The following is a 19,464-nucleotide window of genomic DNA, read 5'->3' as shown; positions in this document are numbered from 1 at the left end:
AAAGTAGAAGAAGCCATAGCCAATCAGAAAGAGAACTATTTAGTAGTCACATTACTTTGGTTGTAAACTTCAATTATGTCCTTACTAATTAAATGATCTCAAATAAGTTATTAAGTCTCTTTAAGCATTATGTTTTCCTATTTGAATCCTCACAAAGTAGTCTATAGTTGAGCAAAAGCTATGTAAAACACATAGTCCCATAACTGCAACTCAAAAAAGAACCATTTTAATCTTTATAAATGATATACATCATTAAATATGTTCTATTAACTTTGCACTTATCACGGATCATAACAACATATTAATCATATATGATCACATAATTCTCCCTGAATTACCTTTCACCCAACCCCTAATATTCTATATTATCCGGCAAGGACTCATTTATAAAAATGTTCAGATATCCCTAGACCAAAAAATATCTCTTTCCTCTGTAGTCTCATGATTTGCACGTCTTTTCTTTTGCTATTTTTTTCCTATTTTCGATCACACCTATATTTATTCAAGTTATTCATGTGTTTGGAATTATAAAATGTTGGAACTGGAAAAGACATAAAATACTCTCATCCAATTTCCCCATGTTACGCAGGGGAAAAGAGGTAAAAGGTGAAGTGAATTGTCAAGAGTCACATGGAGCTTTAAAGAAAAGTAGGGTTAATCAACTCTGAATGTAATACTTTTCCTGCTATCTTATTTGTCTCTCATTTATGAATTTTATTTCTACCTCTGCTGCCTTCACCAGGACCAGTCAACCCATCCCCTCACCTTTATTAGTTTTACTTTATTTCAAATCCTTTTCATATCAATATCCCATTGCATAATAACCCCAGACCTGTGACTATTATTCTTAAACCTCCAAGTTTGTCTTCTCACTGCAATTTTTTTTCTGGTCCAAGTCACATTATGGTCTGCTGCCAAATTAACCTGTAGAAACCATCAATTGTCATTCTACTAGTATTAATTGAACATAATACTTCCTAGAATTGGAGGCTTTCCACAACTTACACTTGCTTTGTTGCTGAATATGAATATTGGAGAACTGGCTTAGGTAAAAATGAAAAACTCAAATTCCTATCTTTCCATTTTTCTATAGGTGATTCCTCTGTCCCAGAGGTGTGATCTCATCATCTGTGTTTTTCTTCTCATTTGATCTTCTTTGCTTTGAGTGCCTTCCTTCATTTTTATTTATTTAATAACTATTCATTCTTATAATTCTGTACTTTAATTCCTGTTTACTGATGAAGAATTTCATTACCACTGAGGTCTATGGTCATTGCATGTTCCTTTGTTTTCCTAGATATATTATTCATAGTATATTTTACTTTGTATTATTATTCCTCTTTTTTCATGTGTATCATATCTCCAAATAGATTTTTAAAATTTTTAAGAATTACATATGTATTTTATCTCACTATCTGACAATCAATAATGCTTATTGATTATTATAATTATATATCCTTCTTGGTAAGTAAAAAAAAGTCTCCCAAACACAATATGACTACTACTTTGATTGATTTTAAAACATTTCTTATAGCCAGGTGTAATTATTTTCTTCTGATGGATTCTTAGAATTTGATTGTGTCAGATAACATCCAGCTCTGGTTTATTTATAATTTAGAAAGAATTTTGGAAAAAAAGAAATAATTTGGTTTCCAGTTTGTTCCCAAAATTACAGTTTCCAAAACTATCATGAAAAGTGTGTTTGAATGACTTCCATATTTCATTGTTATTGGCATAAGGTAGCTCTCATTCTTTTTCTTATAAGCTTTGAATATAATATTCTGTCTGTTCATAAAAAATGACAGGAACAATCAGCTTTTGCGATATATAAAAAGGATATTATATAGTGAGTAATTATGGCTTGATTCACATTTGGTAAATGGATTTGACTAAAAGAGTTCAGCTATAATATTCAGACAGATTTAAATAAGTAAAACCAACTCTTAGAAGCTTGGTTAACTAGCCAAAAGTCTACACAGGTGACTTTCTCTCTTCATTGCAAATCACACTGCATAGGAAATAAAACAAATTGATAAAATAAAATATAGTTTAATGTAAATTGAACATGTGGATTTTCTGAATGAAATGCATAGTGTGGATTTCAGTTGCATGATATAGAACTAAATATTCTTAATTTTAAAAATAAAAAGAAAATTTGACAAATTTTTAAATGATGTTTCACATCTTATTTTTTTCTTTGAGAAGTAAATACTGTGGTATCAACATGTGAGTCAGTAATATTTTTAAATTGCATATTCAAAAGTGGAACACAAATATTAGAAAGATTCACTGCCAGAAAGCACACATTTTAATTCCATTACCAGTGCCATTCCCATGTTTTTGTCTTTGGAAAATATCATTTTTAAATGGTACTCATGGGGCCTCAGCTGAACACAAAGCTCTGCACATTTACATAAAGATAAACATCTCAGCCAGGATTACAGAGTGCCATTCCCCCCTCCCTGCCACTAGACCCAAGATTAATGTCCAGGTTCAAAAGTCATCTGATAGGCCAGTTATGCCAAGGTATTTTCAATACAGCATTTGTAAACACTAAAGTAAACAGGTGGAAACTGAAATTATTTTCTGCATAGCATATCCTTGTCATAAATCACAAATAAGAAAACTGTTGTATGAAGTACTATTTTATTAAATGTCACTCAGCATTCATGATTTCATCATTCTGGGGGTATGGAGAGGGTATAAAGTAGCTAATAGTCCAAGAATCTGTATGCATACCCAGAGCATAACAGTGTGAAAGTTATGGAAAACCTGAGGAAGGAAGGTAGAAATACAGAAAGAAGTGAATCCACATAGAGAAAGGAAGCAGTTCTACCACTTCAATCATTCTAGAAATGTTCTCGCAATTTAAATAAATTACATTTATTTGTTTTTAGTAAATTTAGTAAAATAAATTATGTGCTTACTTTTTTGTTTAACTTTGTATGTGTGTGTCTGTGTGTGACTTTCCCTCTGTGTATGTGTGTATATACATACAGAACGAGAGAGAGAAAGAGACACAACTAAATGAAACATAATTCAAATATATGTACTTGAAAAAAAAGTCTTTTATTTAAGTCTGTGTTAGTAGAGGGTGAAATGAGTCAAGGAAAATGTATTAATATTGTAAAACCTCCAATTGAGCATGGTACATTTATAAAAAGTTGAATCTGGTGAAAGGTCTTAAGAACTGATTACACTGGGATCCCTGGGTGGCACAGTGGTTTAGTGCCTGCCTTTGGCCCAGGGCGCGATCCTGGAGACCCGGGATCGAATCCCACGTCGGGCTCCCAGTGCATGGAGCCTGCTTCTCCCTCTGCCTGTGTCTCTGCCTCTCTCTCTCTCTCTCTCTCTCTCTCTCTGTGTGTGTCTGTCTATCATAAATAAAAAAAAAAGAAAAAAAGAACTGATTACACTGAACATAAAGAAACCAACACAGACACAAACATTTGCAATTCTATGTATATGTTGGAAGAACCAATTTAGTTTTTAAGATTCAAGAAACAGAATGTGCTATAAGATTTTGCTCTTTCCTCAGCAGGAGTACAAAGAAATCTGTGATGACAGTGGGAAGGATATGGATAATTCCTTGTTACCTCTATATATGTATGATTTTAAAAATGGCAGTTCAACCAAAATCTGAGCCTATATGTGGATTTTGGGTTTTTCTATTTTTTTTGTCATGTCAAAATATTCAAGTAGATTTACCTCCATCTATAATAGAATAAGGACTTGATTTATTTACTCCTTTACCTTAAACAACTAAAAATGAAGCAAAATATTTAAATATTGGTTTTTAGACATTGGCCAAAAGGCAGTGCAGAATAGTTATTTCCAAATCCAAGGAGAAAAATGAGGTAATTCCTAATATTACACTAGCTTACTGTCTGGACAGTTTCTAGGCAATAGCACAAGAAGGGGGTATACCCTATTTGTATAGAGACTGATGGTTACCCAAAATTGAGACAAAATCCAGCATTCAGAGAGATCACAGAAAGTAGAATCCATAGGGTGGAGTAACAGAAAGAGAAAGCTATCCAGGATAGTTTTCTGGATATCTAGTACTGAGATCAAGGAGAACACCACACAAAAGGAGCAAGCAGAAAACTCCATGGAACTTACATGGGGCTGGCATAGTCATATTTCATTAAGCCAGAGTGGCAAGTCCTAAAATTTGGAAAATGAAATGGAGTTTGCAGAAAGGTTTCTGCATCAGAGTGGGGCCAAATTAGCTCTAAACTGAGGGCTATCTGGACATGCTTGACAAAGATTAAAAGAAAGAACCAAAATTGTTTCCAAGTAAGTTGTCTATATCCTAGAATAAAGCTCTAAATTTATTTAAAAGTATACCAAAAGCCCTGAAACAAATGATGTAAATTTTACAATGTCTAACATCTAATCAAAAACTATCAAGCATGGCAAGAAGCAGGAAAATATGATTCTTAGTTCTGAAAATAATCAATGAAAAGAAAAAAAAATGAGTCAGATAATATATTTAGTAGGAAAGGACATTAAAATAACTATTATAAATACAGTACATATGTTCAAGAAGATAAAGGAAAGCATACACATAATAAAGATGGATATGAATTATCTAAAAATGACCCAAACTCAATTTCTAGAGTTAAAAAAATGAAGTTTGAATTGAAAAATACACTTCATGGTATTAATAGAAAATTATATACTACAAAAGAAAATAGTGAAGATATTAGCAATAGAAACTACCAAAACTGAAAAACAGAAAGGTAAAATGACTGCAAAAGTGCCGAAATCCTCAGAAAGTTGTGGAACAATATCTAATGTGACAAAGGAAAGATTGCCTACTCCTACCACTTCGATTTACCATTTACTGGAAGTCTGCACTCATAAAATAATGAAAAAAAAATGAAATAAAAGCATACAGGTTGGAAAGGAAAAGTTAACTGTGGTTATCAATATATGCCATGATCATCAATGTAGAAGACCATAAGGAATCTACAAAAATGATTAGGATGTGGACATATATTTTGGGATGCCACCAATCAGCATAGTTTGGCAGTTTCTTTAACAATTTTAAATACACCTAATAAATGATCCAGTCATTCCATTCTTAGGTATTTTTAAAGACACAACACATATTCACATGAAGACCTCTACATGGATGTTCATTTGTAGTACAGAAAGGAAAAAAAGAAAAGAGAAAAAGAAAGAAAGAAAGAAAGAAAGAGAAAGAAGAAAAGAAAATAAAAGAAAAAAGAAAAAAAAGAAAAGAAAAGAAAAGAAAAGAAAAAAGAACCCACCCAAATTTCCATCAAAATGTGAATGGATAAACCCTTGTGGGGTTTATATCCATATGGTGAAATACTACACAGCAGCTAAAATGACAACATAGAAGAATCTTAGATAATAATGTTGAAAACAGAAGTCACAAAAGTGTACATACTCTATAAAGTCATTTATTTGAAATTTCAGAAAATTTAAAATAATCTATAATGACCAAAATTCTATCAGAGGTGATTGGTTAATGAGTTAGCAAGGAGAAAGGGATTACAAGGAGGCTTGAGGAAACTTTTGCATGTGATGTATTTGTGCATCATCTTGATTTTGGTGATAGTTTTATGAGTGTATACATAAGTCAAAACTTGTCAAATTGTTGAGGGTATTATGCTAAGTGAAATAAGTCAGATCGTGAAAAACACATACCATATGATTTTACTCATAAATGGACTCTAAAAACATTTTAAAAATGAAAAAAAATTAACAAAAGTCAGAAGCAGACCTATAAATACAGAGAACAAACTAACGGGTGCCAGAGGGGAGAGTGTGAGAGATTGTGCAAAACAGGTGAAGAATACTGGGAGAGATAGGTTTCCATTTATGGAATAAATAAGTCATGGGAATAAAAGTCACCATATAAAGAATATAGTCAATGATATCATAATAGCAGTGTATCAAGACTAATGGCAATTACATTTGTGGTGAACGTAGCATAATGTGTAAACTTGTTGAATCACTACGTTGTATACCTTAAACCAAGGTAACATTATATGTCAACTATACTAGAAAAAATACTCATCAAATTGCACAATTTTAATACTTCTAGTTTATTTTATATACTTTAATAAAGCTGTAATATAAAAATTAAAAGTTTTCATTATAATTCTATATTGTTGCAATAAAACTGTTGTCCTAAGCAATGAATGAAAGGGATGGTACATACTGATTTGTCTTGTAATTCAAGAAGTCAACTGTATTTCTATACACTAACAATGAGGCAGAAGAAAGAGAAATCAAGGAATTAATTCCATTTACAATTGCACCAAAATCCATAAGATACCTAGTAATAAACCTAACCAAAGAGGTAAAGGATCTGAACTCTAAAAACTAGAAAACACTTTATGAAATATATTGAGGAAGACATGAAGAAATAGCAAAGCATTCCATGCTCATAGATTGAAAGAACAAATATTGTTAAAATATCTATGCTACACAAAGTAATCTATACATTCAATGCAATCTCTAGCAAAAAACGACCAGCATTTTTCACAGAGCTGGAACAAACAATGCTAAAATTTGTATGGAACCAAAAAAGATCCCAAATAGCCAGAGGGAGGTTGAAAAAGAAAACCAACTTGAACACCAATAAAAATTAATTAAAAAAAAAAAAGAAAAGAAAAAGAAAACCAAAGATGGAGGCATCACAATCTCAGACTTCAAGCTGTATTGCAAAGCTGCAATAATCAAGACACTATGATACTGGCACAAAAACCGACACATAGATGAATGGAACAGTAGAGAGAACCCAGAAATGGACCCACAACAATATAGTTACCTAATCTTTAACAAAGCAGGAAAGAATATCCAATGGAAAAAAATACACTCTCTTCAACCAATATTGTTGGGAAAATAGGACAGCCACATGCAAAAGAATGAAACTGGAAAACTTTCTTACCCCATACACTAATATAAACCCCAAATGAATAAAAGAACTAAATGTGAGATAGGAATACATCAAAATCCTATAGGAGAACATAACTTCTTTGACCTCAGCCATAGCAACTTCTTGCTAGCCATGTCTCCAAAGGCAAGAAAACAAAAGCAAAAATGAACCATTGGGACTTCATCAAGATAAAAAGTTTTTGCATAGCCAAAGAAACAATCAACAAAACTAAAAGGCAATCTATGGAATGGGAGAAGATATTTGCAAATGTCCTATCAGACAAAGGGCTAGTATCCAATATCTATAAAGAATCAAACTCAACACCCAAAGGACAAATAATCCAGTCCAGAAATGAGTAGAAGACATGAATAGAAATTTCTCCAAAGAATACAGGCAGATGGTTTACAGACATATGAAAAAATTCTCAACATCACCGGGCATGAAGGAAATACACATCAAAACCACAATATGAGATATCACCTCATACTAGTCAGAATGGTTAAAATTAACATCTCAGGAAACAACAGATGTTGACAAAGATACGGAAAAAGGGGAACCCTCTTACACTGTTGGTGGGAATGCAAGCTGGCACAGTCACTCTGGAGGTTCCTCAAAAGTTAAAGATGGGGCTACTGTATGACCCAGCAATTGCACTATTAGATATTTATCCAAAGGATACAAAAATAATGATTCAAAAGGTACATGCACTCCAAAGTTTATAGCAGCACAATCAACAAGAGTCAAAATATGGAAAGAGCCCAGATGTCTGTAAACAGATGAATAGATAAAGAAAAGGTGGTATGTATGTGTATGTGTATATATATATATATATATACATATATATATTAATATATATTAATATATATATATTAATGGAATATTACTCAGACATCAAGGAGAATTAAATATTGACATTTGCAGCAAGTTGGATGGAACTAGAGGGTATTATGATAAGCAAAATTAGTCAAATACTATATGATTTCACTCATATGTGGAATTTAAAAAGAAAAGACATGAACATAGGGGAAAGGAAGGATAAATAAAATAAGATGAAAATAGAAAGGAAGGCAAACTATAAGAGACATTGAACTCTAGGAAATAAACAGGGTTTCTGGAATGGAGGTGGGTGAGGGGAAGGGGTAAATGGGTGATGGGCATTTAGAAGGACACTTGATATAATGAGCACTGGGTGTTATATACAACTGATGAGTCATTAAATTCTATCCCTGAAACTAATAATACAACATATGCTAACCACAATGAATTTAAATAAAATATTTAAAAATTAAAAAAAATAAGAGTATCTCTTATTTTTCTCTTGTTTTCAGAATCAGACATCAGTTTTGTCATTAGACCATTGGCCTCACTCAGGTTTTTTTGAAGACCTCAATCTATTCCTTTACTGCTAGCTTTTCTTCCAACACTAGATATCGATATTATTTCATTCATATCTGCTGTCTTCAAAGCTAACACTCCAAGTAAGTTGATTGGGAAGCTGCCAGGTCATTCTCCCCTATCCACAAATGTCTTCCTCTTTGAATTTTGTCTTTTCTTCCCTCTTTCTCTGAAATTATCAGCATTCTAATACTTGTATTTAGACAACACAAGCTGGAGTGTTTGCTTAAAAAAAACTGTTAAAATTCTTCTGATGTGCCTAATTCTCCCAACTAGCACATGGTAGTTAATTAGAATATCTAACTGTCCTCTTGGAAAGCACAGAGAATTTCTCTTTGAGAGAATGAGGGATGGTACCCAGAGTTTCAAGGAAGAAAACCACAGATATGACAAATACAAGGTAGAAGCAATGTGGGTAGGGGAATACAGATGCATCACTGAGAGGTCTGGGCCTCAGGGTTGTTTAGATAGAGAGAGTCTCTTACCAAAGGGAAATTGTGTTATATTCATAAATTTGTTTAGAGCAGGTCTTAAAAATATTTTTTTTTCTTTTTGAGAGAGAGAGAGAGAGAGAGCTGAAGGAAATTATAGCAGAAAGTAGAACTAGTTTAAAGTGCCAGCAACAATGAGGATGGTCTAACATCATCTGAAGCTAGATCTTTTTTTGCTATATACTTCGCATGTAGATTTTGCATACACATTTCGCTCTTCAAATGTCTGGATTGAGGAGCTCAGAGAATGAATTAGTTAGAATTTTAAGGAAAATGTCTTCTTCTTGTATAAATTCCCTACATATGTATATCCCTAAACATTGAAATTTAATAAATATTTGGAGAATAATTTTTGTATACCATCTAAGCTTGAATGTATTTGTATGTATGCATCCATTAGAATGAAGGTACATCTATTTATTTTGTTCCAGGTTTATTGAGATAAAAATGACATATGGAACTGTATAAGATATACAGCATAATAATTTGACTTACAAATATTGTGAAATGATTACCACAGTAACTTAGTTAAAATCCATCATCTGATATAGATAAAAAAAAGGAAAGATTTTTTCCCTGTGATAAACACTTTTGAGATTTATACTCTTAACTTTCAAATACACCATAGAACAATCTTCACTATAGTCATCATGCTGTACATTATATTCTTAGTACTTAAGTACCTTATAACTGGAACTTTATATCTTTTGACTACCTTCTTCAAATTTCTCCTACCTCTCCCTCTTGCCACTGGTAAACACAAATCTGATCTCTTTTTCTGTTTTTTTCTTTTCTTTTTTTTGTGTGTGTGTGTGTGGTGTGTGTTTAGACTCCAGGGATAAGTGAGATCATATAATATTTGTCTTTCTCTGACTTATTTCACTTAGCATAATGCCTCTAGATACATCCATGTTGTTACAAATGACAAAATTTTCTTTTTCATGGATGAATAATATACACACATGTGCACACGTGCACATTCACACAGTTCTTTTTTTTTGACATTGGAAGCTTTATTGTTCAACCTCACACAGACATAGAGGGCAGAGGGCTGGACACAGAGGCTGAAGGAGGCTTGTGCACGTGAGCTTGGCAGTCTTGCTCAAAGGGGCAAACCTTTGGGCTGCTGTCCATCTGTCTGTCCCTCCAGCTGTGCCCAGGGCCACACTCACCTGGCCCCAGGCAGGGCCGGGCCACCCTGGCTGCAGATCCACCCAAAGGTCTTTGACAAACAAGGGTTTACATTTCTGTAGGTTGTTCCGGAATTTAGTTTTCTAAATATTAAAACCACTTGGGGGATCCCTGGGTGGCGCAGCGGTTTGGCGCCTGCCTTTGGCCCAGGGCGCGATCCTGGAGACCCGGGATCGAATCCCACATCGGGCTCCCGGTGCATGGAGCCTGCTTCTCCCTCTGCCTGTGTCTCTGCCTCTCTCTCTCTCTCTGTGACTATCATAAATAAATAAAAAAAAAAATTTAAAAAAAAAAAAAATAAATAAAAAAAAAAAATAAATAAAACCACTTGGATTTTTTAAGTACCTGGTGAGGTCACCAGGTAAATTAAAGGACTTTTGGAAAAATTCCCATGTCTGTTCTCACCTAATATCTGACAGATGCCATCAAGAATAAGCGTTAAGGTACAAAAAGACTATATAGATAGATGATAGATAGATGATAGATAGATAGATAGATAGATAGATAGATAGATATAAAACTGCAACAAAACTAAACCACGCTTCTAAAGCAGATGTGCTAGGCCAGAAAACAGTACATAGTTTTAACTTAAATGCATTTATGGTCCCGGCATCCCCTCCCCATTCTTCAAGGACAAAAATACTTTAAATAATTTAAATAAAAGTCACAGGATGATATTTACTGTTTAGGGATTTAAAAGGGTGGAACATTCCAACACTCCACCAGCATATGTGGTTGTGGTCTCGAGAATGTCCTTCCCTGAAGCCAGCTCATGGTCTGTTCATTTGGTTTAGAAAGGAGCTTAGATTTTTTGGAAGAACAACAACAACAAAAAGTGTTAAGAGTTTTCGTTGGTATCAATTACCAAAAAAGAAGAAAGGAAGAAGAAGAAGAAGAAGAAGAAGAAGAAGAAGAAGAAGAAGAAGAAGAAGAAGAAGAAGAAGAAGAAGAAGAAGAAGAAGAAGAAAGAGGAGGAGGAGGAGGAGGAGGAGGAGGAGGCCTAAGACCACTAATAAAAATGTTCAATGCCATCACAAAAGACAATACAAAAACCAAAGTGCTCAAATCAGAGGAGTACTAAACTTGCCCAGAACATATAAAAGCTTTAAATAGAAGTTTAGTATATACACAACTCGCTCAGAAGACTTTGAGGAGAGTCTTCAGTTTCCATGAAGAGCCGGCAGGGAAGCATTGGGAGCGCAGCCCTCGGTGGCCCCGGTAAACCCTGCCCTCGTCCTGCCCATAGGGCCAGAGGAAGGAACCGAGGCAGCGAAGGAAAAGTGGGTTTAGGCGAGGTTTTCAACGACAAGTACACGCTTCTCGGTGAAGGGTCCTTCTGTCCCTTCAAAGCGGCCACTGAGGACAGAGGTGCTAAGTGTGCCAGCTGGGGGGCGGGGGTGGGGGGAGACCCGCACGGTGGCAGGAGCGGCCAGGGCGCCTGAAGGCCGCAAGGCTCAGCGTGACCTTCGACATCCGGGGACGGTGCCAGCACAACCGAAGGAAGGATGTGGGGACGCCAGCGCGGGAAGCTGTACCAGGACGTGCCCGGATGCTCGGGGTGGGGGTGGGGCTCCGTTGCTAACTTGTCCCAGTCCCCGGGCCCCGGGGCAGGGAGCTGCATGGCCCCACCTGCCTGCCTTCCACCTGAGGCAGAGACTAGGCACCACGGGGGTTCCAGGCGAGCGGCTGGGCCACGGCCGGCTCGGGGACCCGGGGAGGCCTGGACGCCGTCTTCCGCCCTTCCAGGCTCACGCGAGCCGCCGGGCTGGCCTTGTCTGCAGGTGATTCAGAGCCGCTGGCCCGGGCATGCTGCCCTTCTCTCCCCCGCCTCTCTGGGCCCCTTTCCTGCTTCCAGCACTGGGATCTCCGGGGGCAGGATGGTCTCCGGCCACACTACCCCCGAGGCCCCCCAGGCCCTGAAGCAGCAAGCCGGGCCCTACATATAGTTCTTTATCCATTCATCGTCAATGGACATGTAGGTTGTTTCCATGTCTTAGCTATTTTAAATAATGTTGCTATGAACATGGGGCTGTAGCTATTTCTTCAACATAGTGGTTTTGCTTCTGTCAGTTAAATTTCCAGAAGCAAAATTTTATTTTTTTAATTTTTTTGAGGAACCTCCATACTGTTTTCCATAGTGGCTTAGATACAAGTATTTGCATCAACATATAAACAGATTGAGATTGGGTTGAAGGATCATATTGATGGGGTAATGAAGGGAAGGCTCAGCTGGTTTATGCAAGATGGTAGCATAGGGACATCCTGTTCTCCCACAGACATACCAAATTTATACCTATATATGGATTATTTTACTTTGAAAGAGATCTGAAATCTAGATGAACTGCTTCTCCACAACAAAGGAAAAAAGGACCACATTGTACCATCTCTTCAACATAATGTTTTTGTTTCTTTCAGATAGATTTCCAGAACCAAATTCTATTTCTAAGTTTTTTTAGGAACCTCCTCACTCTTTTCCATAGTGGCTTAGATAGATGTATTTGTAACAGGAGTAGGAGGGGCAGAGACAATCTTGCCAAGAAAACCACCCCTGACACAGCACCATACAATAAGCAGGGATATCATCAGCCTGGCACTATCCAGGAGGAGCATTAGTTGGTATCCCACATTAGGCACCCCAACTCCTGGGATCTGCACCAGAGAGGCAAGCCCTTAAAATGTATGGCTCAGAAAACTGATGGGGCTGATGTACAAGGGACTTGAAGTGGTATGGAAACTGAGATTCCCCCTTTTTTTAAAAAATATTTTATTTATTTATTCATGATAAACAGAGAGAGGCAGAGACATAGGCAGAGGGAAAAGCAGGCTCCCTGTAGTGAAGGCACCTGATGCAGGACTTGATCCCAGGATGCCAGGATGACAGCCTGAGCCAAAGGCAGACACTCAACCACTGAGTCACCCAGGCATCCCAAGATTCCTCTTTTTAAAGGGCTTCTGTGCAGTAAGACTCTTCTTAAGACCTAGCAAAAAATCCCTCCAAAAAACAACAAAAAAATGCCTGCAGTTTTGAAAACCACCTAGGCTATATGTGAAAAAAATTAATTTGCTAATATAAAAGCATTTGCTTGAGGGGCAGGGTTCAGTTGAAACTCTTCTTAGAGATGGAGGCACTGGAAGATACTAATTTTGCACTGCCCAGCTACACTGCTAGCACAAGTGCGTTTTGACATGGCACCCTCCTGCCATCTTGCTAAGAGAGACAAAGGTGAGTGTTCATAGCACTATCCTGCTTATTTGCTGAAGATAGAGAATATGAGCAGTTATACCATTTACCCACTCTCTGGATGGTGCTGGTAAATAGGAATGGAGGCAGCATTCTCCTGTGTATGTACACACAAGGGACTTTCCTGCTGAATTCATGAATCATGTAGAAACATTTTTCTAGTGCCTTTCTGAAGCTATTGAGGATGCCCCATCTCCCATACATTTTAGCTGCCAAGCTAAAACCAGTAAGTGCACACAATCCACAGAGGGGAATGCTTTTTGATCACCTGGCCCTGGTGGCCTAGGAGGCTGGCATTCCTGAGCTCCACAGGAATATAACAAACAAAAAGACATTTTTTACTAGACTACCAGCTAAGGGTACTGCACATACTGCAATTTAAATCCAACCCCAGTCTTCCTGTAGAAAATGCCTCTTTACTTGGCTTGAGCTTTAGCCTGAGAGACAGAGATTATAGGCTCCCACATGTCGAGAAGTGAAGGAGGTATTTTCAGGGAACATAAGGAGAAAGACACCATCCTTGCATCCCTTTGGCCCCACCACAGCTTGACAAGATCTCCCAGAAAGGAGCATATACACTCCTCTAAAGATCCAACTATCACCTAGGGGACACCTCTGGATTTCCTGGTATCGAACCCAGCAGGAATTATAATTGTGGCCTTACAGGACTGTGTATATTTTCATACTTTAAAAAGTGATGCCTGAGGATGTGGCTTCAAATCAGCCTGAAATTAGGTGCTAAATGAGATTTCTCCCCTTGTGATACTGATAGGTCTCAGCACATCCTTAGCAATAGGAACTTATCAAGAATAAATCAGGCAATTTAGACAATTCCAAAGGTTTATTTGAGAAACAACCAAGAGTTAGGACAATGTTGAATGAGAAGTTTCATCACCTATACAAGGCTGGTCCTTCAAGACTGAGAGCAGTAGCTATTTCACCTAATACATAGAATCAAACACAGAAAGTCAAGCAAAATGAAGAAATAGAAATATGTTCCAAATGAAAGATCAAGACAAAATCTCAGGAAAAAAGCCCTTAATGATATGGAGATAAGTAATCTACTTGATAAATGATTCAAATAGTCATAAAATGGTCACCAAACTCAGGAGCAAAATAGACAAATTCAGTAAGAACTTCAACAAAGAGAAAATGTAAGAAAGTACCAAATAGAAGTCACAGAACTGAAGAATTCAATAATTAACCTGAAATATATACTAGAAGGTTTCAACAGCAGACTGGATGAAACAGAAGAATGGATCAGCAAGGTGGCAGACAAAAACATGACACACCCAGACAGAGCTACAAAAAAATAATAATAATAATAATAACTTTTAAAAATGAAGTTATTTAGGAGAGGTTAAGATGGTGGAGTAGTAGGGAGACCTGGGATTGTCTCATCCCTCAAACACAGCCAGATTCATCTTTCAATGGACACCGAGGCTCCTTCCACAGTTTGGCTATTGTGGACATTGCTGCTAGAAACATCGGGGTGCAGGTGTCTCGGCATTCCATTGCATCTGAATCTTTGGGGTAAATCCCCAACAGTGCAATTGCTGGGTCATAGGGCAGGTCTATTTTTAACTCTTTGAGGAACCTCCACACAGTTTTCCAGAGTGGCTGCACCAGTTCACATTCCCACCAATAGTGTAAGAGGGTTCCCTTTTCTCCGCATCCTCTCCAACATTTGTGGCTTCCTGCCTTGTTACTTTTCCCCATTCTCGGGCACTGAGGGGGGCACTTGACGGGATGAGCACTGGGTGTTATTCTGTATGTTGGTAAATTGAACAACAATAAAAAATAAATTTATTATAAAAAAACACAGCCAGATTAATGTGAAATCATCTGGAACACCTAGGAAATTGATCTGAGGATTGGGAGAACAATCTACATGGTCAGTCGGGGAGAACATGGCAAGTACAAGGCACGTAGACATGAATTGGGGGAGAGAAAAGCCATGGTGCCACAGTGGGGAAGGAGTTTTTTTTCTGTTGAGAAAGAGAAAAAGAGAGAGGAAGGGAGAGTAGGGCATTGGGTTCATGTAGGGGAAACACCTTCCAAAAAACACTGACTGAAGATTCAAAAAGAATTGAGCATTACGAGGTTTTTGTTTGTTTGTTTTTTAAAATACTTTTATTTTTTTATTCATGAGAAACAGAGAGAGAGAGGGGCAGAAACACAGGCGGAGGAGAAGCAGGCTCCATGCAGGAAGCCCGATGTGGGACTCAACCCCGGGACCCCAGGACCACGCCCCCGGCTGAAAGCAGGCACCAAACCGCTGAGCCACCCAGGGATTCCAGAGTATTACAAGTTTTTGCAAGCAGACAGTTAATCTCAAATTCTGAGATTTTAGAAGTGCATGATTTTTGCCAGAGTTGAGCCACGGCATGTGCTCCTGGGGAGAAGGAGGGTTCAAGCTTGGAAGCAGACAGCATGGTGTAGGGATCCCTTGGATCACACTGGGAGAGAACATTCCCTTTCCTTGATTACACTTGGGAGAGTGTATATTGTCTCTCCAAGAACAAAAGACCCTACAGGTACCAGTGAGTGTCCATTCATCAGCAGAGGACAGAGTTGCACCCAGAAGGCAGATAACCTGTTTTGTTTTGTTTTTTCACTTGATAGATTCCAGGCACTTATGCAGGTTTGTGACTGTTTTTCTAGGACAGAACAGTACTGAGTGCAGCACTATGAGGCTCTCCTTCAGGGGAGGGGAGAGAGTACCCACCATGCCATGTCCTTTGGAATTTGGAGTTTTGAATCCCAGCTGCATGCCAGAGACAAAACACGGTATATACGTGGTGCCAGGCATGCCAATGGCCCCAGGGAACAGACGGGATGAGGACAGGAATCTGACAGAGGCCTGGGACACAAGAAGGGAGATTGTTTGCTTTTCTGTGAGGGCTTCTTCAACAGTGCAAGGCATGAAAGCCCATGTCCAGGGATGAGAGAGTTGGTTGGCACCATTTTACCCCAACCACCAGCAGAGTTGGACTTCAGTGAGAAACACAGGGCCCACAGGGGAGATGAGAGCCACTATTTGAAACTCTACCACCTGTGCCCTACAAGCGCAGGGTTAAGAGGGCAGGTCTGACAGTGAGTCAACACAGTGGGACTCTCCCCCAGAAGACCAGCACAGTCATTATGTATGCATGAAGTTTACTGATTTTACAGTGCTACAAAGTAAGCTTCAGTTCTGGTAGAAATAAGACCAGGCTTTCTTTTTCTTTATTTTTTTTTTCTCTTTGAAATCAGACCTATAGTTTCTTCTGTGTTTTTATGTTTCCTCTTCTCTCTCTCTCTCTCTCTCTCTCGATTAGTTTCTTTTTTTTTTTCTTTCTTTCTTTTTCTTTGGAATAGGCTTATAGCTTTTCATTTGTCTGATGTGGTTTTTTTGTTCTTTTATTTATATTTTTTGGGGGGATCAGGCTTTTTCTTTTTTTCCTTTAGAAGGCTTATTTTAACAAGCAAATCAAGCAAACCTAGTTAAATTTCCAAACACTCCTCACTCAAGCAAGAAGGAACTCTGTATAGGACTGACCTGTAGAAAGAGCAGCCAAAAGGCAACAGCAGAGTGCAAACAGCATACAACAGAAACACATCTTGAAACACCACATCCTAGACAGTGTATGACTCTTACTTAATATATAACATTACTCTCAGGAACAGGAAACATACCTAATGAAAAGACAAAGGAATTCTCTCCAAAAGAAAGATCAAGAAGAAATCACAGCCAGGGATTTTCTCAAACTAGATATAAGCAATAATTCTGAACAAGAATTTAGAACAACAGTCATAAGACTACTAGCCAGACTTGAAAGAAGCATAGAAGACACTAGAGAAACCCTTGCTGTACAGATAAAAGACCTAAAACCTAGTCAGGCCAAAATAATAATTTAAAAAAGCCAAATCAATTGTATTTAATCACAATGAGGATGAAAGAATCAGAGGGACCAATAAGTAATAAAGAAAATAAAATTATAGAAAATCATGAAGCTGAAAGGAAGAGGTAAAAAATGATTTGATCTGATTCTATATGGTGCAATAATATACATAGCATGGGAATCCCAGAAGAAAAAGAGTAAACAAAATGGGTCAGAGGTTTATTTGAATAAATTATACCTGAGAATTTCCCTAATTGGGGAAAGGAAACAATCATTAAAATTCAAGAGGCACAGAAAACTCCCCACATAATCAAGAAAAACAGGTCAACACCTTGACATGTAGTAGTGAAACTTGCAAATTTCAAAGCTGGAGAGAGAATTCTGAAAACAGCTAGAGATAAAAGGTCCTTAACCTACAAGAGTAGACACATAAGATTAGTAGCAGACCTGTACTGAAATTTGACAAGCCAGAAATGAGTAGAAGGAGATATTCAACATGCTAAATGGGAAAAATATGCAGCCAAGAATACTTTATCCAGCAAGGTTATAATTCAGACAGAAGTTTCAAAGTCAAGCAAACACTGAAAGAGTTCATAAACAATAAAACAGTTCTGCAAGAAATATTAAAGGATACTCTTTGGGTGGGAAAGAAAGACCAAAAGCAACAAAGACTAGAAAGAAGCAGAGATAATCTATAGGAACAGCAATTTAACAGGTAATACAATTGCAATAAATTAATATCTTTCAATAGTTACTCTGAATGTAAATGCACTAAATGCTCCAATCAAAAGACATAGAATATCAGAAGGCATAAAAATAAGACTCACTGGTATGCTGCTTAAAAAGAGATCCAAAGACACCTCCAGATCAAAAGTGAGACGGTGAAGAAACATTTATCATGCTAATGAACATCAAAAGAAAGCTGGAATACCCATACTTATATTTAAAAAAAAAAAACCTAGATTTTAAACCAAAGACTGTAACAAGAGATGAAGAAAGACACTATATCATAATAAAGTGTTATATCCAATAAGAAGATCAACAATTACAAATACTTATGCCTCCAACTTGGGAGCAGCCAAATACATTAATCAATTAATAACAAACTTGAAGAAACTTATTGATAACAATACAATAATAGTAGGGACTCTAATATCCCATTCGCAACAATGCATAGATCATTTAAGGAGAAGATCAACAAGGAAAAATGACTTTAAATGACACAAGGGAGCAGATGGACTTAGCAGACATATTCTTGGAATTTCTTCCTGAAGTAACAGAATACACATTCTTTTTTAGTGCATATGAAACAGTCTCCAGAAAAGACCACATACTGGATCACAAATCAGGCCTCAACCAATTCAAAAACATTGAGATCATACCATGCTTATTTTTAGACAACACTGTGATGAAACCTGAAGTTAATCAACAAGAAAATATTTGGAAAGACTGCAAATATATGGAGGTTAAAGAACATTCTACTAAACAATGAATGGGAAAACCAGGAAATTAGAGATAAATAAAAAACTACATGGAAGCAAATGAAAATGAAAACATAATAGTTTAAAATCTTTGAGTTGCAACAAAGGCGATTATTAGAGGGAAGTATATGGCAATACAGGCTTTCCTCAATAAACAAAAAAAGTCTAAAACACACAACCAAACCTTAGACCAAGAACACCTAGAAAAAGAACAGAAAATACAATATAAAACCAGCATAAGTGGGATGCCTGGGTGGCTCAGCAGTTAAGCTTCTCCCTTCGGCTCAGGGAATGATACCAAAGTCCACGGATCGAGTCCCACATCCGGCTCCCTGCACAGCGTCTACTTCTCCCTCTGCCTATGTCTCTGCCTCTCTCTCTGTGTGTGTATCTCTCATGAAGAAATAAAATATTTTTTTAAAAAAAGTTGCTGGAGTTAAGGTGGGTGAGGTGCTGTGCTAAATAGATGGTGGACATTAAGGAGGGCACTTGTTGTGCTGAGCACTGGGTATTATACGTAAATGATGCATCACTAAATTTTACTCCTGAAACCAAAACTACACTATATGCTAACTAACTTGAATTTAAATAAAATAAAGATTTTTAAAAATGAACTTAACTCTAGGGACCTATAGGACAACATTAGGCATAATAACATTTGTTTTATAGGCAACCCAGAAGTAGATGAAAGAGGGAAAGGAGTAGAAAAATTATTTGAAGAAATAATGGCTGAAATTGTCCCTAGTTTAGGGAAGGAAACAGACATCTAAGTCCAAGAAGTCCAGAAAGTTAAAAATAAAAAGTCAACCCAAAGAGAACCATACCAAGACACATAATTAAAATGTCAAAGTTTAAAGATAAA

The sequence above is a fragment of the Vulpes lagopus genome, chromosome X (assembly GCF_018345385.1).
Source record: "Vulpes lagopus strain Blue_001 chromosome X, ASM1834538v1, whole genome shotgun sequence".
Lineage (NCBI taxonomy): Eukaryota > Metazoa > Chordata > Mammalia > Carnivora > Canidae > Vulpes > Vulpes lagopus.
Note: the sequence above shows the minus strand (reverse complement) of the source record.